Below are 27,444 nucleotides of genomic sequence, written 5' to 3'. Positions count from 1 at the left end.
CAAGGACACACATGTGCCAAGAAAGGTCCTGAGTTTCTCACTTCTGCTGGCTGAGGACACAGCAGTGGGTCAGATGCATAATGAATGGTGCCTGAAAGGACCCGGTGCATCTGGAACTGAACTCAAAAAGATTGAAAACACCCTAGTCCTTGAATGTAGTCCTTCAGTCCTCAGGTTACACAGAGAATTTCAGCATTCAAGGTATTTTTTAAAGGTTGTCTAGTTCAAAACTAAATTTGTTGATAACATACCGTATATTTGCCAAGTAATTAGGGGGCCTTGGTTGAAAAGAAAAAAAAAATTAAGAGGACCACATCCTTTTCTGAGAATTGCTTTGAAGGTTTCACCCCTTGGTTCCGGGTCTACTCTAAAAATACATTTAAAATAATATCCTAGCCACAAGCCTTGAATCAAATATTCAATGATGTAATAGTATATTCCCCAGTCTATATAACCCCCAAACAATTCTACACCCAAACAATTCTACACTTCTTAAAGATAAATATTTTCATTGCCTTCACCTCTTCCTTATGTATTATAACTTTAAGCTTTCAATGCCCTGATTTTCTGATTTTGCTTTTTCTGGGATGGATGCCTTTTGGAAAGCATGATGTATACAAATGAAACCATTCAGTGGCCTAATGGATGTGGAATAGATCAGTACTTTCAGTATTCTTGTTTCATATGCTATATTTCTACCAATAAAACTGAAGGTCATATTCGCTTTTTTGAATGCCACGCTGTCCCAGTTGTATGCTTTTATAAGTGTATTTTTCCCCAAACACAAATTGATTTATTATATTTCATCTAAACTTAGTTCTTTTATCCAGTCAGTAAAAATAACTATGGTTACTTGTGTTATATTTATTTCACCCTCTCAAAAGTAAATATGATGAACACACATTCTGTACCTTTATTCAAATAATTAACAAGATATTTGGAAAAAAAAATAGGCTGAGGACCAAGTTTAGATACAACCTTTAAGACAATATTAGCCTCTTAGCACATATTGAATAAGCCATCCAACCACTTACAAGTGTACTGAGTTGTCTGATATGAACCTATTTCTTCATTTTGCCCAGAAAAATATTATGAAAGATCCCATCAGTTGCTTTGCTATTCTTAGTTTACCATGTAAATAGGCTACCACTTTTTTCTGCCATTATCTAAAATAGTTCCCAATACATATTACATTCTTGATATATATTTATGGCAAAAATAAATTAACTAAAAATGATATACAACATGAATAATAAATTTATGAGTCAACAAAAGATGCAGGTGATACAGTGGATTCTGTATCAGTTGTCAGATGACATTTTGGCCTTAGGTATCCCCTGAGATGACTGTGGATTCAACTTGAATCTATATAACACCAGATCCTTTTCCTATATTCCCAATTTTTGTTAATTATATCATTTTAACTGAATCCCTGTAGACACAATTGTGAGAGTTACCTTTGGTACCTGTCTACAATTCATCTGGATTTTCTGGTAAATCCCTGAATCACATTGAGCCCACCTCCTAGTAATCTAGCCTTCCACTTCAATGTATTTATTTCAGATCTTCATATTGTATCTTGTACACTATTGCTATAGCCTCCCAACTGGTCTCTCTGCATTTATTCTTATCTTTTTGTGTCTACATTTATCCTGCTCCCTCGGACATCTTTCTAGCATGCAAATTTCATCACATCCATTCCCTGTTGAAAATATTTTAGTAGCTCTCCATTCACAGTATAAAGCCCAAATACTCTCTGAGTTCATATAAGATGCTTTGTGTTTGGACTCTGACTGTCTCCCTAGTAGACGTTGTGGTTCCTCCCAGATCACCTCTCCGGGGCCCATGCACCCACCCATCTCGCTGATGACACTAGTAACTGCTGATAACTCACAGCTGCCCCTCTCACTGAGACTTGCCCTGTGCTTAAGAGGACAGGCTTCCCGGAGGCTGATCACTCAGATTCGAGACAGTTCCCTAATCTCTTCCTCCAACAGTATTGACATCATTAAGCCTCTCATATTTGGAAACCGTAGAGCTGGACAGCTCCATCATTGTGCTTCTTTCAACAATGCAGAAAAGACTCAAAAACTCAAAAACTGAAAGCGATAAGATGTGTGAGGTGTGAGGTTAACAAGAAGATTTGTACAAATACTTTTAGAGGAGAAATTTGACCTCAGATCTTCACCTATGATCTTCCAGATAGGAAGTTACCTCCTTACCAACTCCACTGAGACTCCAGGCTTTAGACTCAGGAATACTGGACACGGCAGAAGGCAGTATGAAATAAAACAGGAATTAAGTGAAACTGAACCATCTGAACAGTGATCCTCACCTCGTTTCCTTACTTGGCCTATACCAGTCTTATTTCCCTCAGGGGCTATCGATTAAACTGTTAATTTTTAGAAAACTGAACATATATATATATAAACAAACAATGGATGTGAATGTGAATATTTGAGGCTTTCGTAAAAACAAAAGCTATGATGGAGCTCACTCTCAATAGGTCCTACTAACATACTGTGAACTTACACTCTTACTTTCAAAACCACACTTTTCATAAAAAGATCACTAAGGATTACTAGTCATCAGAACTTCAAGGAGCCCCTCCAAAATAAAAGGCCCAAGTCAAAACAAACAAGCAACTAAAAAAAAAAAAAAAAAAAGCACAAATGAAAGAAACTCAGATGACATCGACGATGAAGGCAACAGGAAGCAACTTAAGAAAGAAAGTATAATCCCTCTTCTCAGAGATCTAAGAAGATCTGGGCTTGCAAAAATGTGCAGCCATAAGAATAGGACAATCAAAAATGAAGTGCCCAAAAAGTGAATTATAAATTAGCTGAAAAGAAGCCACTAAAAGGGTTGAAAAATAAATGAGGAAAAGTTTCCTAAAAATGAAAGCCAAAACAGAGATACAAATAAAGACTAAAAAATCAAATGACTGATCTATGAGATTTAACGTCTAACTGATAGGAGTTCCGGAAAGGGAACAGGAAAAATAATGAAGGGGATAAAATTATTGAAGAAAATTTCAAGAAAATTTCCCCAAACTGAAGACCGTGAGTTTCCATATTGTATAGTCTCATTTAACAGGTAAAAAGATGAATGAAAATGATGGGAACCAAGGAACATCTTGGGGAAATTTCAGAATGATAGGAAAGTAATTTTTTTTTTTAACTTTCCAAACGAGAATAAATGGTCACATACAGAGAACCAGGAACTAGAGTGGTATTGGATGTTTTAATAGTAACATTGGAAGCAATTTTTTTTTTTAAATTCAGAATGATGGTGATTTTCAGACCATAATTCTATTTCCAACATACTGCTAATTAAAATACTTTCTGATATATTGGTTTTTAAAAATGTTTCATGCTGGCACCCTTCCTGAAAAGCTGATAGAAGATCTGATTCACTACTCTCACATCAAAAAATCAAGAAAGGAAAGATAGGGGATACAGGAATTCAGATAAAACTCAGAAGAAAAATGAAGATAAGAACAAATAATGAAGTTAAGGGGAATTTCAAAGGCACGTTCTATGTTGCAGAACAACTAGTCTCGACTGCTGTATAACAATGTGCAGCTTTAGAAGGCAGATCTTCAAGAAAACAGAAAATGGACCTACCAGATCTCACCTGATAAATCTGACAAGTAGAAGTATTGGATTAAGAGGAAAACAAACCATATGTACATAGACAACCAAGCAAATAGAAAATGGGTAATATCACCAAATTGGGAAGCAGGGGTACAGAGGAAATGGAATGGTAATATGAGAGAGCTAAAGTCTTCTCTACCACAAATCAACTACAAGCAGCACAAACATATACTTAGAAACAAGGAACTAAATGCCATTGGGGAGAATGGCACTGCAATTGATTCAGGGTAGAGAAGTTGAATGTTCTTGCCTCAGGGCAGCCATACTGGAGGAGGTAGGAGGATGGGACAGGAGATTCCTACATAAGTCTATTAGTAGTGCATCATTTGGCTTTTAAAACTGTTTTCAAGGATCATATTCCTTTAAAAATAATGAAATTCATATGTGTACCAAGGCCACGGAGTGATGAGGGATGATCCAGTTCTTAGGGCATGAATTTCTATTCAGTGAAGTCCACTCTGCACGGGCAGGGCACTACCCCTACCTCTTCTCTGAGGGTGCTGGGGTCTTCTTCCTAGCATCACCCAACAGTCTCTTGTCTACATGCATCAATTAATAAACTCATTGTGCAAACATCCCCACTACATAAAGCATTCCCATGACTCTTCCATTTCAGGGGCTGAAATGCAAGCATAAGATGATAAATTTCCTCAAGATTTTAGTAGGAAATGACTGGAAATCTTGGTAAATCCAGTCTTTGTTGCTTCATTTCTAGTCATACACTTCTATTCATCATTGGGGATCAAAGCTCTTTCTAGGCTAAATCCTTCCTTTAATTATGGTTTGTCTGGATATAATCTCTCTTTTACTTTAAAGTGATGCCAAGCTTTAAAAGCAAGCTGAATTGTGAGATATTAGGCATTATTATTATAACTTCTCCAGCAGATTATTCGGGAGAATATGACAGTTTGACCTCCTTCAAGCTTCTCCAAGGACTGGTCTGAGACTGCAGAAATGTAAATGTGAACCAACATGACAGCAGTTCTTACTGTCAATCAAAATGTGGGTGTGGATAAAGATCTCTCCAGGGCTAGAAGAGATCTAAATGATCATACTAAGCCCTGTTGTTCACTTGTTTGCTTTTTTTTTTTTTTTTTTTTGGACACTGACTTAGTTGACCAACACAAACTGGTTTGGTCATTCAGAAGGATTTTTGATAACATCAGCAGCGTCAGGTGGTTCCCAACAGAGGGACAAAGGAGAGCTGTAAGTTTCTGCCCCACAAACTATTAGGCATTTATCACAAAGAAAGCGAGCCTCAGACCTGAAATAGCCAAACACGTAGGCATTTATCAGCAAACACGCAAGAGTGGTCACACAGCCTATCTGGAAAAGTAATATCCCTACCCCTCTGTCTTCTGATATACCAACCTGAGCTTTGTAGAGAAGCTTCCCTCTGAATCTTCTGAAGCATATTCAGTGGCATTTTCACCGCCCACAGGATTGGCAAATCTCTTGTGGTCAAGGTCTTTAGTGAATATAACCAGAACCCATGGCCTCCAGACCTCATGTACCTCAAAGCTGGTGTAACTGATGGGCTGGCTGGTTTTAACATTTTATTTATACAAGAGCATCACTCCAAGCCAACCCCTTATCTTCAACAACATACATCCCACCAATTAAAAATGGATTCTAATATTCATTATACTGATAAAGCACATCTAAAGTATGATACAAATAAGGATCAATGTATGCACACACCACACTACACATTATACACATGTTGAAGCAATTCAAAATAACCACGAATACAGCTAGTACTGGTTAAAGCAGTTTCAAATGTGTGTATCTCTTTTTGTGAACTTGCTTCTGTTTTCCAGCTGCCCCCTCACCTATTGTATTACCTATATAACTCACACCAATGTACGCCGTGCTCTGACCATGACTATCCTTGGAAATGGCAGAATATTCTTGTTCAATTCAGTTCTAGGTACTTGTAATTTCTGTGCAAAATCAGCATTTGTATCTTTACACAACATCTCCCTTCCTTCATTCTTTCCTTCCTTCTCTCTCCCCTCACTCTCTTTCACTGATTCTTCCTCCCACTATTACATTGCTCCATAAATTTCTGTTGATCACTTACTTCCCAAATCCTACAAAGCCTTGTGCCATGTGGCTCTGTCAGCCTGTCTAACCTCATCTCTCATTACTGTTCCCCTTACTCACTACTCTCCAACCATTCAGAGGCTTTCTGTTTCTCACATGTTTCTAGAACATCCTAAGCTTGTTCTTTGCCTCAGTGCCTCCTTTGCAAGGATCCCTCTCCCCCAGGTCACATGCTGAGTGGCTTCTCTTCGAATGCCACCTTCTTAAAGAGCAGACTGATCCCTGATTGACTGTGCTGTCTAAAGCCACTCCCTTGTCCAAGCACCCTTTACCCCATTTTATTTTATTGATAGTACTTACAAGGATCTAATATTATTGTTTCCATTTCTTTACCTACTTGTGAATAATCTACTACTCCCCCATTTCAACGCAAGTTCCATGAGAGCAGGGACCATATCTCTCTTGTTCTTTGCTGTAACTCCAGTATCTTGCACAGAGTAAAGCCTCAACAAGTATTTGCTGAGAGAATGAATTACAAAATAAATGAATAAGTAAATAAATGGTTTTAAAATTTTGATACATTTTGATTAAACTCAACCTTTTGAACTAAATGAGTATTTCAAGCTTAATGGAAGGAAAAAATCAACGTGCAGTAATGAGATGAATTTACGCAATTAAAATACAAAAATCAAACAAAATTCTATCATGAAAAATATCAAGAAAGTCAATCTACAGTTAGATAATAAACAGCACCTACTGAACTCTCCATATATGTGCAGCACTAATTGTTACAATCACTTACAGTCAAATGTGAAGTTTAAAAAAAAATCTCAATTTCACTCAAAACCTACTTGAATAATATTTTCACTCAAAGGCACCTTCCAGGTTTTCAAATAGTAAAAGGCACACCAAAATTTTCAGGAAGGCTAAATATTCCCAGGCAGCAATAAAAATAAGTTTGCATTTCCAAGAAAAAGAGCTTCTCAGCTGAGCCAGATCTGTGGAATTAAAAAAAAAAAAAAAAAAAAGATGTATAGTTAACATCTTTTCCAGATGTTAGCACAGAACCAGAGGGCTTTTTTCCCTCCCACATAGCAAAAACACCTGGAAATATTAGGAGTCTCTGGGATGAGAAATATTCTTTCACTCTTCTGAATATTTCTGCAGTTCTAGTTGATGCTAGAAGGAAATTTTAAGAAAAAAATCTAGGAGTCATTTTCATTGACTTTAGGGGAAAAGAAATTTATCACGTAAATATTATTTTATGCCAATGAATAGACTTTTAATTCTTAAAGTGGTATTTAGCTGTCAATAAGCAGGAGGATATAACTAGGTACACAAGTGGCATGGAGACTGAACTGTTCAGAGATGAATTCTGCTGCTGGCTTTGTCATCCAATAGCTGACGGCCTTGGCCAGGTTTCTTAACCTGCTAAATTCCAGTTTCCACAATGGCATGCTTGAAGGGAGTACCAGTTTTCTCTAATGCTGAACTTTTGTGATTATATTTTTACTATGTATTTGTCCACACTGTCTTCTAGTAATAGATGAAGAACAGATACACATACACACACATATGTACACGTGTGCACAGACACACATATATATTATATACACATATATAAACTTATGCATATATATATATGTGTATGTTTTATATATTTATATAATTTATATATATTTCATTTCCAACTCTAATATGTATGTAGGTTTTATATGTATATGTTTTATATAGCATATATTTTAATATATAAGACAAAATATTTTATGTATTAAATATATATTACATATAATACATAAAATACATTATATAAAATATATATTATATATATATTTTAAAATTTTTATTTTAATAGGTTTTAGGGGAACAGGTGGTATTTGGTTACATGAGTGAGTTCTTTAATGGTGATTTGTGAGATTTTGGCGCACCCATCACCCAAGCAGTATACACAGAACCCAGTTTGTAGCCTTTTATCCCTCACCCCATTCCTACTCTTTCACCCCAAGTTCCCAAAGTTTATTGTATCATTCTTATGCCTTTGCATCCTCATATCTTAGCCTCCAACTTATGAGTGAGAACATACGATGTTTGGTTTTTCCTTCCTGGGTTACTTCACTTAGAATAATGCTCTCCCATCCAGGTTGCTGCAAATGCCATTAATTCATTCCTTTTTACAGCTAAGTAGCATTCCATTGTGTGTGTGTGTGTGTGTGTGTGTGTGTATATATATATATATATATATGATAGTTTCATTATCCACTCATTGATTGATGGGCGTTTGAGCTGGTTCCATATTTTTGCAATTGCAAATTGTGCTGCTATAAGCATGTATGTGCAAGTATCTTTTTCTTATAATGACTTCTTTTCCTCTGGGTAGATACCCAGTAGTGGGATTGCTGGATCAAATGATAGTTCTACTTTTAGTTCTTTAAAGAATCTCCACACTGTCTTCCATATTGGTTGTACTAGTTTACATTCCCACCAGCAGTGTAAAAGTGTTCCTTGTTCACGGCATCCATGCCAACATCTATGAATTTTTATTGTGGTCATTCTTGTGAAAGGTGGTATTACATTGTGGTTTTGATTTGCATTTTCCTGATCATTAGTGATGTTGAGCATTTTTTCATATGTTGGTTGGCCATTTGCATATCTTCTTTTGAGAATTGTCTACTAATGACCTTAGCCCAGTTCTGATGGGATTGTTTGTTTTTTTCTTGCTGATTTGTTTTGAGATCCTTGTAGATTCTGGATATTTGTCCTTTGTCAGATATATAGATTGTGAAAATTTTTCTCTCACTCTGTGGGTTGTCCGTTTATTCTGCTGACTGTTCCTTTTACCATGTAAAAGCTCTTTAGTTTAATTAAGTCCCACCTATTTATCTTTGTTTTTGTTCCATTTGCTTTGGTGTTCTTAGAGGTCATTAAATCTTTGCCTAAGCCAATCTCTAGAAGGGTTTTTCTGATGTTATCTTCTAGAATTTTTATGGTTTCAGGTCTTAAATTTAAGTCCTTGATCCATCTTGAGTTGATTTTTATATAAAGTGAGAGATGAGGATCCAGCTTCATTCTCCTCCATGTGACTTGCCAATTATCCCAGCACAATTTGTTGAATAGGGTGTCCTTTCCTGCTTTATGTTTTTGTTTGCTTTGTTGAAGATCAGTTGGCTGTAAGTATTTGGGTTTATTTCTATTCTGTTGCATTGGCAGTTGGCTGTAAGTATTTGAGTTTATTTCTATTCTGTTCCATTAGTCTGTGTGCCTATTTTTATGCCAGTACCATGCTGTTTGGTGACTATGGCCTTATAGTAGAGTTTGAAATCGGGTAATATGATGTCTCTAGATATGTTCTTTTTGCTAAGTCTTGCTTTGGTTATGTGGGCTCTTTTTTAGTTCCATATGAATTTTAGGATTTTTTTTTGTAGTTCTATGAAGAATGATGGTAGCATTTTGATGGGAATTGTATTGAATTTGTAGATTGCTTTTGGCAGTATGATCAATTTCTCAATATTGATTCTACCCATCCATGAGCATGGGATGTGTTTCCATTTGTTTGTGTCATCTATGATTTCTTTCAGCAGTGTTTTGTGGTTTTCCTTGTAGAAGTCATTGACCTTCTTGGTTAGGTAATATTCCTAAGGTTTTTATTTTTTTATTTTCATTTTTATTTTACAGCTATTGTAAAAGGGGTTGAGTTCTTGATTTGATTCTTAGCTTGGTCGCTGTTGGTATATAGCAGAGCTACTGATTTGTTTACATTAATTTTGTATCCTGAAACTTTGCTGAATTCATTTATAAGTTCTAGGAGCTTTTTGGAGGAATCTTTAGGGTTTTCTGGGTATACAGCAGTATCATCAGCAAACAGTGACAGTTTGACTTCTTTACTGATTTGGATACAATTTATTTTTTTCTCTTGGTTGATTGCTCGGGCTAGGACTTCCAGTACTCTGTTGAAGAGGAGTGGTGAAGGTGACCATCCTTGTCTTTTTCCAATTCTCAGAGGGAATGCTTTCAACTTTTCCCCATTATTATGTTGGCTGTGGGTTTGTCATAGATGGCTTTTATTACATTAAAGCATGTCCCTTGTATGTCAGTTTTGCTGAGAGCTTTAATCATAAAAAGATGCTGGATTTTGTCAAGTGCTTTTTTTTGCATGTATTGAGATGATCATGTGATATTTGTTTATAATTTTGTTTACGGCGTATATCACATTTATTGACTTGCGTATATTAAATCATCCCTGCATCCCTGGTATGAAACCCACTTGATCATGGCAGATCATCTTTTTGATACGCTATTGGATTCAGTTAGCTAGTATTTTGTTAAGTATTTTTGCATCTATGTTCATCAGGGATATTGGTCTATAGTTTTCTTTTTTTGTTATGTCCTTTCCTGGTTTTGGTATTAGTGTGATGCTAGCTTCATAGAATGATTTCGGGAGGATTCCCTCCTTCCTTATCTTGTAGAATAGTGTCAATAGGATTGGTGCTTTGTTTATATATTATATACAACAGATTAATAAACGTATATTATATATATCCTACATACAGAGTTGGAAATGATGAAAACTAGTATGAGTCTTCTGCTAATAGGCATTCATATAGAGCTATTTTATATAGCACAAGTTTCCAGAAGTTAAAAATATATTTCATTCATGTGTATTTTGATCTGAACTCTGTGCCAATACCTTTCCTACTACACAGTCTGGTTCACTAGGGCTACACTCGGGAACCACAGGCCATGAACTATATCCAGGTTCCACAGGTGAAGAGAGATGCTCATGAGGTTGTGTGCCAGTGCCAGGGTCAAGAGACTCTGTCCTGAACTGTGTAAGACACTAAAACGTGTTATGGGAATAATAATCACAGCATAAAAGCCCATATGAGAGCCCAAGCATTTTCCCATAATAATATTCAACTTATAAAACTGACATTATATGGATTTTGGTGTAATTTCTTTGGCCGTAAACGTTGCCTTATTGTGATGAAAATTGCCCACAAAACTTTTTCATTTTCGTAAACAGAAAATGATATTTAGTCATAGATTTTTTATTTGATATAACAATCTAAATAAATTACTAAGAGTAAGATATGAATTAAATTTCTTTAAGAAAAAAGGGAGGGGTAATAAGACTAGTCACCAGAAAAAAAAAAAAAAAAAAATAGAGTAGCTTGAGTGAGAAAAGTATTGAATGATAAAGCCAGCAACTTGTTACCTACTCTGTGGGTGGCCCAGTCAATTATCATTTCTCCTATCACTTTCTGCTTTCCTTTTGACCAGGCAACACAATAAATTACACTTGCCTTTCAAGCTCTAGTTGAAATGGTCAAGCAACTTGTTCCTTTAGTTACTTTGGCTCCTAAATCAGTCAGTTTGGCACTGTGGAGTCAAATGAAGCTTCACATTAAACGGTTCTTGAAAACCTAAATATTCTTAGAAGTGTCCAGATGTACTGAAAGACTGTTTAATACAATGGGAAAAAATGCAGTTGTTTTTTAATCGTCATGTTTTAAATTAACTGTCTTGCTAGGTCTATTTATAATTGATAAGATACAAAAGCAGAAAAAAAGAGCATATACTTCTGTTAATGAGAAACCTATATTATGGAACAAGAAGATATTAATTGGATGGTTTATCTTCTATATTTTTATTTTCATTGTGTTTGTTATTTTAAATAATTATTTATAATGACTTACCTAAGTTATTTAAGATTGGTAAGTAACAACTAATAAAAAATCAAGTCCATTCACTTTCATTGAGAACTTACAATATATCAATTACTTTCCATGCCATATTTATCAAATATAACCATCCATTGAGAGATTTTTCATCATTTTATGTACCACTGTAAAAGAAAAAAAATGTGCCTAACTAAACTATGACACATGTTCTTATCAGATTTTAATCTTGTATTTATTGAAAGAGACCTTTTAGACTTATTTAGAAGTGTTTTTTTTTTTCATATCTCCCTATTACAGTTCTGCATTGCTTAATAACAGAGTCTGCCCGGAGACATGCATCACTAGGCAATTTCATCACTGTGTGAGCATCACAGAGTGTACTTAGACACACCCTGATAGCCTACTATGCACCTGGGCTGTATGGTGTAGCCTATTTCCTCCAGGCTGCAAATCTGTACGGGATGTTACTGTACTGAATCCCGGAGACAACTGTTAACACAATAGTAAGTATATGTATATCTAAACATAGAAAAGAAACATAAAAATATGGTTTTATAACCTTAATGGGATCCCCATCATTTGGGTCCCTTGTTTACCAAAACATCATTATACTGGTATATTATTATACAGGAATAAAAAGAAAAACACAGGTGAAATAAATTAATTGAGATTTTCCTAAAACTCCTTTGGAGATTCCAACTAGTCACTTTTCAACTTGGAATCGTATGACTGTTTTTCATCCTCTGATGATATATTGTCCTTAAGTGCAGGTGATGCAGTTTTACTTAAAACAACCTATAAAAGAAACCAAATTCCTTTGGTGCTAAGTTCTTTGTGTATTTCCATAGCTGGCCAATTTTTTATTCCAACTTCTAGAAGTTTTCTGAACTCAGTTGAGTCACCATGGCCCACTCATGCTCAACACACTCATTTGCTCTGCTACTGTCTCGGAATTTTCTTGCAAGTTCCCGACACCACTTTTGCAGATTTCAAAGTCAGAGCTTTGGATGTTTGTACATCATCATGACTTACCAACAGAGATCGTAAAATGCCATTCATTGCTATTGATCCAATTTCAAATCTGTCAAAAATGTGAACAAAATAATTGCCTCTTGGAAAAAACAAGATGTGATATTTTATCTTGTTTAACTCATACAACAACTTCATGAGGTGGAAACACGATGCTCGCAAAAGTCAGGCATACAAACCACAATAATCATGCTAGTAGATTATAGAGAATGCATTATGCTTACAGTCAATTGCTTCTTTTGGAACGGAATTAGCCTTAGTTCAAAGAATAAAGATGGTAAAATTTACTCTGCACCCATCTGTTTTCCACTTCAATTACTTCTTTCTCCTTCCCTGCCACCTGCCACGTGTTCTCAAGTAACTGTTTTCTTTGATTCAGCTGGAACACTGGATCATCCCCATACCCTTCCCATAGCAACAAGTACGTGCCTAGACTCATTCAGTTATTCTTTCAAAAGAAATTCAGTGTGCATCTATTAAGCGCTATCAAGACTGACACCAGGTGTGCAAGATGATAAGAAATACACACAAGCAGGACAGACGCAAGGAATATTTCTCACAATCTGTAATATTTCTTATGATTACCAAGGTGGTTTCTATTCCATTACAAATAGTCTATGATATTGTCTCACAAGCATTCATAATTTCTGACATTTTGCACTTAGCTATGAGAACAAAAATAAAGCTATATAGCGTAGAATTCCCTTCAGAAAAGTACTTGTTAACCAGCTGGGAGGAGTAGGGTAGACTGAAAGCCACCAGCTGTTCGCCCCTTCAAAGACAGGTTTGAGCCAAGGTCACGCTACTCTCAGGATGGTCTGTCTCTGACTGTACAAAGCAGTGATCTGAGGGTCCAGCCATTTGAGCCAAACGTAGTATCCTCTTAGGGCAATCACGGATCAAGGGCCTCCCATAGGGCTGGCACAGAGGCAATGTGAGGTCAGCACAGAAGTCTGATGGCTCCCCCTGCCCAATCTTGCTTCTTCCTTTTCCCAGCAAACTTTGTGTACTCCTAATTCCATCTCAACACTTGTTTCTTGATCCTCAGAAATCTTGCTTTTGCATCTACTTGAAATGCCCTTGCTTCTCCATGTACTTAAATCTTTCACATTTTTAAAGACCTATTTAGTTCAATGTCTGATCAGTGTCATTCAGCCCATATGGTTAATCTTCACAGTCTCAATTTATGTTGAGTGTGAAGTGTCATTAACTAATGACAACTAGTTAATTAATTATTGCATTGCACTGTAACTGCCTTATATGTGTTGGCTGTATTTTCTCAGCATCTTGAAGGCACCTGCCATAGGTAGCAGACATGGCTGCTGCCTTATCCAGGTCCCCCGAGATTCACAACTTCTGTTGGTGTAGGTGGGATGTGCCAGCTCCTGTAGAACTTCAGGTCACTGCCCTCAGACTATCGGAGCCACTTTGTCAACAGAGGCAGAGTCAGAAGTGCCTGAATGTTTATTTTTATTCTGTCCTCCCTACTTACCTTCCTAAAGCCATTAGCTAATGACTGTTGGGTGAAAAACTGCAAGTCTGCCTTAGGTATAGACAACTCTGGGGTGTAAGTTATAACTGAGAATCCTCAAACATAATCATGCTAAGTTCCAGTCCCTGTGGGTCTTGTGCATAAGACTGAACAGTTCTCTTTTCTACCTCCTATCCTCCTTCTACTTCCATGTCAGTCTGCCCTGGGAGCACTTGTTTTAAAATTAATTGCACACAAATATTCATCTCGCAGCCTGCTTCTGGGAAATTTAAACAATGATGAAATGTCAAATAAGAAAACCATTACTTGAGTCCAAAAATTTAGTTACAAAGATTTATTACACCAATTGTTTGATGTGATAAAAACATAAAAATCAGATCATGTCTGTAATTTTTATTTTGTTATACAGCATCATGAAAATTTATAGCTAAAATATTTTTATAAAATAGTTTTCACTGAAGATTTTTATTTAACAAAGGCAACAGTATTTTCGATATGATTTAGTTATCATCCTGCCTGGAAGTAGATGATGAAGCCAACAGCCTCTTAAGGGTTTTTCCAGTCCTACCATGTGAAAACGTTTTGAAGGCTAATGAGGACATACTTATTCAACATCATCCTCTATTTTATTTTCACACTAAAATAGGAAGCTTTGGTTCCCTGATGGTTTCATAATTAGACATTATCATGGCTGTGTTTTGAGACTGATTTCTGGTCAGGGAATGGAAAATTTTTAGTTCCTAATGTAAAAATATTTGACTGTCTCCCTAAAAACATCCATTGCATCAAAGGGATCATTATTCATACAAAGCACTTAAAACTTGAACAACTGAATTTGTGACTCAATTGGTAGTTAATTCATTAGGCAAATACCAATTAAGCTCCTTACAGGGTTTTAAAAAAAAGAAGTGCAAGACACAGAAAAAGAGACTGTGTGAAGGCTTATAAGGCCCTCTTTTTCAGGGCCTCAAAATCTAAATAAGAAGATATATGCTAATTACCATAAAAGACAGTATCGAACCAAGATGAGGCCAAATTGATCCTTTGGAAAATATTAATGTAGAATAATGTAGCCAGCCAATGAACATATTTCCCATATCTTTTACTCTCTAATAGTCTTATGTTTTGGTAGAGTCCAGCTGTAAACATCTCAAAACCAATCGCATAGTTTATCACTGAGGTTAATGAGGTTCAATGGTTTTGGTGCTAAACCACATGCTTTTTTCTTAAAGAAACATTTTATTTACTTGATGTGGTTCCAAATGGTTCATTTATTCCCTTGATGATACATATTTTCATTTTTCATCTTTTCTCTGAGGATAGGTATCTCATGAGCAGAAGGGCTGATGAGTTCTAAAAGCTCTATGCTAGCACACAAGATACACTGACTAGAGAAAGTCACATGAATCTGACTTAAACTTCTTACGGGAAACACAGCCACAGGAGACATTGCCACAATGACACTGGACTTGAAGATTTTTGTATTACTCTCCAGACCAAACCACAATCCTGACAAAAGCAGACTGCATCATCACCACATTCACTCACATAACTGAGCAAGGCAATGACAAAAATGTACATATCTCGATTTATATTCATGATCAATTGTTTCCAGTGTTTTTTTAAAAATATTTTAAGTTCTGGGATACATGTGCAGGACATGCAGGTTTGTTACCCAGGTAAACGTGTGCCATGGTGGTTTGCTGCACCTATCAACTCATCACCTAGGTATTAAGTCCCATGTGCATTAGCTATTTATCCTGATGCTCCCTTCATGGCTTCTTAATATTTCTAGCAATCACCCACAGTCCAACCCAGCTTCTCCTCCATTCTTCTCGTTGACTAATGCATAACCTTCTTTTCCCCAAACCTCCAACACGTTTTCTCAATCCTCACCCTCACTTAATGAGTTTCTTCCTATTTCACTGACATAAAATAAAATCAATTAGAAGAAATTTTCAGGAGCTTGTGTCACCTAACTACCTACTCCCTGTCTTTAGGACCTCACACTCGGCCTTCTTTCCTGCTAACGTGAATGAGTGGATGAATCACCTGCCTTCTTAGAGCAGGACAGCCCTCCTTTGTCCACTGGATCCTATCCCCACTCCTTTCCACAAGGGCAATGCTTGCTTTATTTACCAGTCTTTGCATTATCATGTTTTGCCTATCCACTAGATCAGCATAAAATGTACTGTTATGTCTCCATCTGTTAAAAAAAAAAAAATTCTTTGATTTACTTGCTTCAATTGTCACATCATTTCTTTCTCTCCATTTATAGCAAAACTCCTTTAAGGAGTTGTTTATGCAGAGTGTCTCCATTCACATCTCCTTGGTCTTGAAACTGTTGTATGTCCTATGCTTGGCCTTGGACCACTTCTCTTTTATGTTTCTATATAGAAAAGAGATTTCTTAGGTGATTTTATCCAATTTCTTGGATTTAAACACCATCTGTATGCTGAAGACTACCAGATTTATAACTCACATACACTCCAACATTACCATTTCTATAAATGATATATTCATATATATGTATGTACACACATATATACACATACATACATCTATCTTTTGTGATATGTCTATATTACAAAAATGCTACTGAGAGTCTTCTCTTGGAGATCTAACAGGCATCCAAAGTTTTACATGTCAAAACCAAGCTCTTGTTTTTCCCCTACCCCACATCTAAACCTGCTCCTCCTACAGCCCTCCCCATCTAAATAAATCATAACTTCATTTTTCTTTTTTTTTTTTTTTTTTTTGAGACGGAGTCTCGCTCTGTCGCCCAGGCTGGAGTGCAGTGGCCGGATCTCAGCTCACTGCAAGCTCCGCCTCCCGGGTTCACGCCATTCTCCTGCCTCAGCCTCCCGAGTAGCTGGGACTACAGGCGCCCGCCACCGCGCCCGGCTAGTTTTTTGTATTTTTTAGTAGAGACGGGGTTTCACCATGTTAGCCAGGATGGTCTCGATCTCCTGACCTCGTGATCCGCCCGTCTCGGCCTCCCAAAGTGCTGGGATTACAGGCTTGAGCCACCGCGCCCAGCCTACCTTTTTTTATAGTACTTTATATAAATGAAATTATATCGTATGTGCTTTCTGTGTCTGGTTTCTTTTGCTTAATGTTATATGTGTGAGATTTACTCGTGTTGTATACAGCAGTTCATGCATTTTCATTGCTGTATGGTATCTGATTTATGGCTCTACATCACGTGTTGGTGTGTTTTTTAAGATTGTGGATGGACATTAGGGTTATTTTCATTTGGGGGCNCCTCGCCCAGCTAGTTTTTTGTATTTTTTAGTAGAGACGGGGTTTCACCATGTTAGCCAGGATGGTCTCGATCTCCTGACCTCGTGATCCGCCCGTCTCGGCCTCCCAAAGTGCTGGGATTACAGGCTTGAGCCACCGCGCCCGGCCTATAACTTCATTTTTCTAGAGGCTCAAGCCTAAAACCTCAGAGTGATCTTTGACTCCTCACAGTCCATGTTCTCTCTCATTGCCCACATGCTATCCTTCAGTGATTCCTGTCAGATCCTTTGGAAACGATTTTGCATCAGAGCACATCTCACCATCCCCACCGCTCCCACTCCTACTCAACATCTGCTCTTGCCTGAATAGCGGGAGACAGCTAATCAGGTCTCCCTGCTTCTGCCCTTATTCCCCTTAGACAACTTAGCCAGAATTATTCTTAAAGCATTATTAGACCACTACACTCTTTTGCTGAAAACCTTTTCATTTCTTGGGGAAATATTTAAAAAAAACAAAGTTTTTGAATGACCTACAGTCATTCCATGACCTGCACCTCACCTGCTTACCTCGGCGCCTCATCTCCTGCTCCTCTCTCCCTTGCTCACCTTATTCCAATCACATGGAGACCTTTACTCTTCCTTGAGATTGTCGGATGCACTTTAACTTCAAGTCCTTTGCACTCTGTGTTCTCTCCACCCAGAATGTCCTTTCTCTAAATATCTGTAGACTCCCTCTCTTTAAAAGCATATATGGGTCATTTATTTCATTTCAAAGAATATAAGACATACAAATAAGACAAAAATGTCTTTCTTGTTAATACATTAGATGAGGCTATTTATTTTACTTAAGTTAATGTGCACTTCTAAATCTCATTTGTATCCATTGGTTCACGGGGTGCATCCAACTGCTGGTAATTGAAAACCAAGTAAAAGATGGTATAAAACTATTTTACAACACAGTAAGTGTCCCGGCAGGGAAATTTCAGGTTAATTTTAGCAGCTCACTGTTGACATCATGGGGCCTAGATTCTTCCCCTGTGTTTGCCCCTCATCCTCAGGCTGTTGGCTTTGGTCTCAGACTTGTCCCTTCATGGTTACCAGATGGCTGTGTCTAGTCTAAACCTCACCAACTTATAAAACTCGCTCAGAATATCCTCAGGGAAGTAAAGTATGTGTCTCTGACTTAATGTTCCTTTTTAAGAGTGAAAAAGATCTTTCTCAGAAGGTCTGATCCCTCTAACAAGTCTAGTTGGACAAAATTATGTCATTTGCTTATGTATGCCTAACACAACTACTGAAGGTGGAAACAGCATTAACATGGCTGTTCATTTGACTTGGTGATTGGCCCTTGCCCTGAGCACATGGCCAAGGGAAGAGAGAACTAATTGGTCAGACAACCACCAGTGTCTGCTAGCGTGTTTTTAGAGGGAATTTTGGATAAGAATCTTATCCAAAACTCCTAAGAATGACTTCTGCATGAAATATATGAAACCCATATAAGAGAAAATACATCCATATAATGCAAACTATCAAATTAGACTTCAATGAAAAGGGCTATGCCATTCTTCTAGACAATAACAAAGATGTCAGTTACAAAGTAACTCAAATGCTTAATGAAATGCCACTCAAAGTCTTGAGTCTTATCAAAAATTCCCTCTAAATAAAAACTAGTAGACACTGCAGACAGTAGACTCCAAAGCCTATAGATTTGTCAGTATCAGGTTATTTTTATGCTGTAGGCAATTTGACTTCTCCAAATTTATATTCAACAGCAATAAACAAATAGATGTTGAATGCTACTATTTTCTAGTCCTGTTCTAGGTTGTAGGGATACAGAAATGAAAAAAATAGATTTCATGTATGTGCTGAAGGAGCTGACATAAGCTGAAAGCTTTTTTGACCCAGTGCTATTTACTTCTGACAATTTTTATATATAACAGGATTGAAATCTCTCAATCTTCTTGAGAAATTTCTTCTGTGGAAATGACTCACCATAACTCACTCTGTGGTACTCACTGGTTGAAATGATAATGGATATGAAGGTGGTTAATATGGTTTCTGCCAATCATTCCACATCCCCAGGTTCATGCAAACCTCAGGCAAGTCTATGGTCTGGGAAATAGTTTTTCATTAGAGGTAGACCAATGTTAAAATCATTCAAGAGAAAAGAAAGTGTATGTTCTTTTATACTTCATGTGAAGCTTGGCAAAATAACAGCAATATACCTGAATCCAGAAGGAACTAAATACTTTTAGAATTCTTAAGAGTTCAGAAATGTAGCTTAAGAGTTCAGAAATACAAGATAAATGTACAAAACTAGATATCTATGTAAAGCAATAACAAATTTGGATATATAATGGGGAAAATCACAGAGCCAGTGGTTATCCAAATATTTAAAACTCTTAAGAATGACTTCTGCACGAAATGTATGAAGCTTTTATAAGAGAAAATACATAAATGTAATGTGAACTATCAAATTAGAACTCAATGAAAAGGGCTATGCCATCTTCCTAGACAATAACAAAGATGTCAGTTACTCACAAGGTAACTCAAATGCTTAATGAAATGCCACTAAAAATATTAATATGTTACTTTTGTGGATGGCATAAAATGGTTTTCTAAAATTAATTTGCAGAAACAATTACAATATGACTAATACATAATAGAAAAGAACTATAATAATGGCAGTTGGCAAATAGACTTTTTCTTTTAACTATTTAAGTGCATTTTATGGGGAAGATACTTAAAATGGAATAAATTTTGTGCAAGAGTTAACATTTACATCATACCACAAAAAAATCAAAATTAAACCTTATATTCTAAATACAGTAAATGTTAATGGTTATGATGAAATATTTGGACAGCTATTTTTTTCAAAATAAAATGACCTAAGTTTTCAGTTGATACCAAACTCTAACTAAATTCTAAATGGAACAAAGCTAGATATAGATTTATAAATATAGATATATTGATACATGTTGATAGCATAAAAACAATGGGAAAATCCACAAAGGAAAAGGCTGACAGAGTTTACTGAACTTTTGATACATCACAAAAAAAGTAAAACCTATACTAAATGGGAGAAATATTTATAAAATTTATGAAAAAATTATTAACAATTCCTAATTCAAGATTTTGAAAACAGTTTTTCACTAAAAGTCTACAAATGTTAGAACCACTGAAGAGAAAATGTATATTCTTCCATGTATTATAAGCTTGGCAAAATAATAGCAACATATATGTCTTCATATACATAATTTGTGTCTATATATGTGTACACATTTACACATATATAGCAACATATATCATCAAATTTTATAAATTGATAGTAAAATGGTAGTTTTCCAACAAAATAAGCAAATTGTAGAAAAAGACACGTCATAAAAACAGGAAATACATAAAAATGTGGTTCAAAAGTTCAAAATTACCAGGTAAGCAAGAAAAGGTAAAACAACAAAATAATGAGATATGATTTTTCATCATTTCAACTGGAAAGACTATAGACAATAATGTTAAAGAGGATGGGTGAGGAAGGCTCACCATACACCGCTAGTAGACATGCAAATTAACATTCCGGAAATCCATCCACACATGAGCTCACTGTATCGGATTGTGCAAGTCATGCTCTGCCTAGACACCTGGCTCAGGGAATGCATGGGGCTGAAATCCAGGCCTTGCTATATTTTCTCCAAGCCATAATCCCTGACATGTGTTGAGTCATCCCATAATAGAGGGTGCCGTTTCCTTCACAGAAAGGCTGGACTACTAGTGGCTCCATCTAAATATGCACAGAGCATACCTTTTGCTACAAGTGACTTATATACCTCTAAATTACCGTGATAGTCAGAGACTTATGTACAAAAGAGATGCTTATTTCTGCAGCAGTTTTTGCTTTGACACCAATATCCACTTTTCTATAAACATTGTTCATTAAAGACGTAATTCCCTGTGGCCTGTCAAGACATCCAGTTAAATCATGGGTTTCTACTGACCATCCCACAAAAAGACTTGCTGAGTAAGCTGTGGCTATATTCATGTCATAATCATAAGTATAATTTAATTTACTCAACAATGTCAACATCAATATTCATAATATCATGTATTCAAAAAGTAAATATTGCACACAATACAATATCTCTTTTGAGGGAGAGAATATAGCAGTGAACTAAACTGACAGAAATCCCTACTCTCAAAGAGCATACATTTTAAATTTTAAAAAGTAAAACTATGGGAGTAGGGAACAAATCCTCTGAAATAATATGCTTTGTACTGTTTATGCTTTCTTCTTCCAGTGTTAGGTACACTCTCTTCTACAACTGACCTGCATGATTGGTTGCTCTCCTGTTTAAGCTATCGACAGATGCCTTTGTTTGCCAGAGCCAAAGTTTAGCAAATTATTTATTTTTAGCTCTAATTCTAATTTGCTATTCCAACATTTCCATAATAATTTAATTGCGCTACATCAGTCCTGCATTTCTAAAACACTAGTCTATGTCCTTAAAAGACAGGATTCAAGACTGCAGTTGTCCCTTTATTCATTCAACACATATTTTTAAATGCCTAGTATGTGCTAAGCTCTGTTCTAGGTATTAAGGATAGAGCAAAAGGGTGAAACAAACAAAACCCTGCCCTGACGAACCTTCTATTTCAGTGGTGCAGACAATGAGCAAGATAAGTAAAATATAGAGAACGTTGGGTATCTAAAAGAACTAAGGAGTAGAGATTATTTTAAATGAAAAAATAAGAAATACGGATTGGGGAAATGGCATTTTAGATGGGGTAGATGGTGAAGGTTTGACTGGGAAGTAATATACAAGAAGTGAAGGACTTAAGTGAACAAATGCAGAAACAAGAAACCAGAACAGAAAACTGCATGTTCACACTTACAAGTGGGAGCTAAACATTGGGTACACATGGACATAAAGATGGGAAAAATAGACACTGGGGAATACAAGAGGGAGGAGGGAGGGAGGGGGATAAGGATTGGAAAAAAACTACTTATAGAGATTAGGCACGGTGGCTCACACCTGTTATCCCTGCAATTTAGGAGGTCAAGGTGGGTGGAACACCTGAGGTCAGGAGTTCAAACCAGCCTAGCTAACAAAGTGAAACCCCATCTCTACTAAAGATACAAAAATTAGCCAGGTGTGATGCCTCACGCCTGTAGGCCCAGTTACTTGAGAGGCTGAAGCACGAGAATCACTTGAACCCAGGAGGTGGAGGATGCAGTGAGCTGAGATCACGCCACTGCACTTCAGCCTGGGTAACAGAGACACAGTCTCCAAACAAAACAAAACTACCTATAGAGTACTATACTCACTACCTGGGTGGCAGATACATTTGTACTCCAAACCTCAGCATCATGCAATGTACCCATATAACAAACCCTCATATGTTCCCCCTGATTCTAAAATAGAAATTGAAAAATAGACCAAAGAAGTGAAGGATCAAGTGAGCTCAAAAAATTTCTGAGGGAAGAGTACTTCATAGGAAAGGCTAAGTGCAAAGGCCCTGAGGTAGAAGCATGCCCTATAGTTCACAGGGCAGCAAGGAAGTGAAAACATCTACTCAAGTGTTCTGTGAAAGATTCAAAGAAGTGTCCAGTGACTTCTGTTTCTGGAGAAAAAGTGGTCTAGATTTTCCAGATAAGCTTCCTGGTAAATATAATCACAAAAGCTAAACTAAATATTAAAAATTTTAATTCTTCCTAAAAGCATCCAAGAGTTGATAAGACAGTCAGCAATCATCAGGCGAAATGCAGGCAACAAGAATGAATACTGGAATATAAGCAGAGGTTGAAGGCATTTCTAACATAAGGGAATTTGCCTATCCAGTTGAAATTAAACTTTTGTTTATAGCAAAAGAAAAAGCTTTAAATCTTCCATTGAATTCCATAGACTTGAGAAGTCAGAGGACCACAAGGAGATTTGCCTTGAAGCTGAGCATGAGGAAGCGTTGTCCCCAAGGATTTATAACTAAGAGCAAACACTAGCACAGATTTTTAAACAAAATGCCTTCCCATAGGTGATATAAAAATATTACATGCCATGAATTTTGGTCATCCTTGTACTACGGACTGTTAGTGTCTTCAGGTGTCTGACAAAAGCTAAAACAAATCCTCCCTAGTGAAACTATTTTCATTCTAAGTCTCAAAAAATTTTGTATTTTTCAGAGCACTCTTGTTGAAAAAATAAGCAACACAGAGAAAATTAGACACCATGTTGAAGAATCTTCAGAAAAAAATAGACTGCAAAAACAGATCCATAAAATATTTAGACTTTGAAATTGCCAGACATATAATATAAAATAACTATTTATTATGTTTAGAGCCCAAATCAATAAAGAGCAACCTAAAAATATCTGCAGGAAATAAAAAAAACAGCTAGCCTTATAAAAAATCAAATAGCATTTCAAAAACTAAATACTTGAAATTAATAACTGATAAGACTGGTTTAATAGCTTATTAGATGCAGCAAGGTGGATAAGTGAACTGAAAAACAGGTCAGAAGAACTATTCAGAATGCATAATAAAGGAGCAAAGGAAATACAGATCCACAGACGTGAAGGATAACGCATGATGGGCTAATGTACAGAAACTGGAGTCCCAGAAGGAAAGGAGAATGAGCAGAAGAAATAATTAATACGAATCCATGAGTTCCGAGTCTAATAAATCTCAACTAGGATAGATAAAAAGACATCCACACATAAATCCATCATGGAGAAATTCCAGAAAACCAAACACAAGGAGTAAATATATATATTTTTAAAAGATCAATAGAAAAACATATAGATTGAGCACTGAGTTCTCAAAAATAGAAACGTTTGTTAGAAGATGCTGAAGTGGTATTTTATATTCAACGCGCTGAGATAATATAAATGCTAAACTAGACAAGGAATTTACTGTATCAGGACAAATTCATCTTTCCAGGCTTAGTAATTAATGACATCAAGTAAACAACAAAAAAGGAACTATTTTCCAGCAGCAGGTTTTCTCTAATGGAAATTTGGGCAGATCAATGATCAAAATACTAAATCGAAAGACAAACATGCACAATCAGACGTATATCAAAAATTAGAATTCAGAAAGGTTGAAAGTAAAAAGATAAAAAGTTAAAGTTTAAATAATAGAAAAAAACGTTTAAAGAATAAAAAGTAAAAACTTAAAAGGATGGAAAATATATAGCAGAAGAGAATTGGGGCAGCTACACTAATATAACTTCAAATAAAAAAGCTTACCAGGTGTATTAGTTCATTCTCACACTGCTATAAAGAAGTACCTGAGACTGGGAGGCCGAGATGGGCGGATCACGAGGTCAGGAGATCAAGACCATCCTGGCTAACTGGTGAAACCCCGTCTCTATTAAAAAATACAAAACACTAGCCGGGGGATGTGGCGGGCACTTGTAGTCCCAGCTGCTCGGGAGGCTGAGGCAGGAGAATGGCGTAAACCCGGGAGGCGGAGCTTGCAGTGAGCAGAGATCCGGCCACTGCACTCCAGCCTGGGCGACAGAGCGAGGCTCTGTCTCAAAAAAAAAAAAAAAGAATTACCTGAGACTAGGTAATTCATGAAGAAAAGAGGTTTAATTGACTCACAGTTCTGCAGGCTTAACAGGAAGCACGATTGGGCAGCCTTGGGAAACTTACAATTATGGTGGAAGGAGAAAGAGAAGCAGACACTTTCTTCAGATGGTAGCAGGCGAGAGAGCAAACCGGGAAGTGCCACACTCTTTTAAACCATCAAATCTCGCGATAATTCACTGTCATGAGAACAGCAAGGGGGAAAGCTCCAGCCATAATCCAATCACCTCCTACCAGGCCCCTCCTCCAATTTGACACGAGATTTGGGAGGGGACACAAATCCAGACCATATCACCAGATATAAAGTCACTTTGGAATGACCAAAGTTTTATTTCATTGGGAAAATATAGCAATTTTAAATTTGTATGCACTTTGTAACATCGCCTCAGATCATATAAAGCAAGACTGACAGAAATAGAAAGATAAACCCTCAGTCATAGTGGGGGATTTTAATACAAACTTTTCAGAAACTTATAAATCAAGAAAGCAAAAATTAAGGTGCAAAAATATTGAACTGCATGATCAGCAATACTGACTTCATTGACACACAGAAGACACTACTGAGCAATCAAAACTGCACAGGGCATGCTCCTTTCAAATATATGGGGAGATGGAGTTCAGCTTCAGCCTGGACCTCCAGGGAGCTCTGGAGAAGAATGACACACAGAGCTGGTCCACCTGGAGGCAAGAGGCCTAGCTTTTGTACAAACATGTCCATTGTCACTGACTTCAGACTGCTCCTGGGTCAGGGTGGGGTTATGCCAACCCACGTAAGACATCTGCCGTTCAGAAGAGGGCCATTCTCTGGGGAAGAGGAGAGTTCTGAGAAGTTAGCAGACATCCTAACACAAGTTGGGTGATAATTGCACTGGCCTGTTAGGATCTGGGTGTCGTGTCAATAGTATCCAGCACTGTCTACCTCCTGTTTCTCAGGTTACTCAGATCTACTTGCTTCTCTTATTAAGTTTTTTTTCCATCCAGGGACAATTTGTCCAGGATCTTTGTTGGTCCTGATTTCTGGGCAACGTATAAGAGGAGAATTACTGAAATGAACAACAGCCACTGCTGCTACAGCTGGCCTGAACTCAGCAAATGATGCTCATCCCCTTTCTTATTTGGATCCCTCTTCCCCTCGACTCGTGCTTTTGAATGGTCGTGTCTCATGGAGTGACCCCAGCCCATCAATCCTGAAGGGTCTGAACACCTGGTTATCCTGTACTTGCTAAGATACTGTATGCAATAACTGAGTTCTTCACGGTTATTTTTGGAACCAAAGCTTTACTCCTATCTTGTAGCAGCCTTTATTAAATGGTCAAAATATGCTTCATTTTGTTGCTGAGTGATTCACTTGAAACTTGACCTTTGTTTTTAGAAGTCCACCAGTTCCTTTAGGCTATTGGCTCAGCTGTGGCTCAACACAATGAGGCCTCTGTTTTGCTCCCAGCACGAGTTCTTAATTGGCATTACTGTTTACTCCTGATTTCACAGGCTTCCTTTTGTTTTTTTCTCTAAAACCTAGTTTCCTCTGAAAATATAATTCTAAAGTATAATGAAACGGTGATGTAGAAAATATTTTTGATTAATCTGTAAAGTATGCACAGTGTGAAGATAACACGTACTTCTCCAACATAGGACTTTCCAAGCCCAGTGTGTCCTTCATCATGTCTCCGATTTCGTTAAGTGGTTAATTTTTCCATAAGAAAAATCAGTTGCATTTCTTGCCCACAGATATTTCTGCCCAGTATAAACATCATAGCTTCTGTCTCTTTGGGTTTAATAGCATCTTTCTAGGAACTCACCCTTATTTTTTGTTGATGGGTATACGAATCCTGGCTCCCATCCACAGCTGATTTCAATGACACAATTAAAGGCCATATGCCAACCTTTCAAAGACCTCCACTCTGACTCAGCAGATGGATTTTTACCACCTACTTGCACTCACCTGTTTTTAGTGCTTCAGCTAACACAGCTACAATATAAGTGCAGGGTCTTTAGGGGTTGCAGAACTGGTCCAGATGATGGCTGAAGCACACAGACTTGCAGGACAGGGAGGAAAGTAGGCAAGTCCACTCTGGCCTGTTAGGAATGGAATGCCTGTGCATAGGTCCCAACCACTGGAACAGTTTTGCTCAGAAGTACACCTGTTTTATAAAGAGGAATTCTCCACAGTTGCCTTTCCTACTCCAGAGATACTTAATGAGAACCTCTCTGGAAATAATTAAGATGGGTCAGGTGATCCTTATTATCAGAGAAGTTTGAGGAACATAGCCTTAGGGAAAAGCTACGATGTGCTGTGTCTTTCAATACCTTGAAATATTTAATTATGAATAAATGTTTTGTGGTTGCTTGGAGATGCTGACTTACGAGAAGACCTACTCAAGTTTTTCATCTAGAATATCACTGGCAAGTGAAGACCACCAACCCAGCAGTTCTTTCCTCAATAGAAACTTATCACACTTGTTACTTCCCTCAAGATCCAAGACAGAGCTACATAAAGTGAGGTTGGTCTTTGGGGCTACAAAACTTAGCGACATTTCTTCTGGTATCTCTTTCCTTTCCCCAGAGACACTCCACATCATGTTTCCTGCTGGGAGATCTGGGAGGCAAACTGCCTTAAATTTCCCCACGCACTCCATTATCAAAATGCATCTATTCTGCCAAGGCTGAATTCTGTACAAGCACATCTCATTTTATTGTGCTTTGCAGATATTGTATTTTGTTTT

At 37.0% G+C, this 27,444-nt stretch overlaps 1 protein-coding gene across 1 annotated transcript in view; it reads right to left on the bottom strand.

The window, feature by feature from the left end:
• ITGBL1 (integrin subunit beta like 1) overlaps positions 1–24,847 on the bottom strand; it is a 281,882-nt gene extending 257,035 nt beyond the window's left edge. Inside the window, exon 1 of the mRNA XM_025364141.1 lies at positions 24,788–24,847. The gene's annotated coding sequence lies outside the window, so the exon portion shown is untranslated. The remainder of the gene's footprint in view (positions 1–24,787) is intronic.
• Positions 24,848–27,444: the final 2,597 nt, after the last annotated feature.

The sequence above is a fragment of the Theropithecus gelada genome, chromosome 17, assembly GCF_003255815.1.
Source record: "Theropithecus gelada isolate Dixy chromosome 17, Tgel_1.0, whole genome shotgun sequence".
Lineage (NCBI taxonomy): Eukaryota > Metazoa > Chordata > Mammalia > Primates > Cercopithecidae > Theropithecus > Theropithecus gelada.
This window is presented reverse-complemented; position numbering and strand designations above follow the sequence as displayed.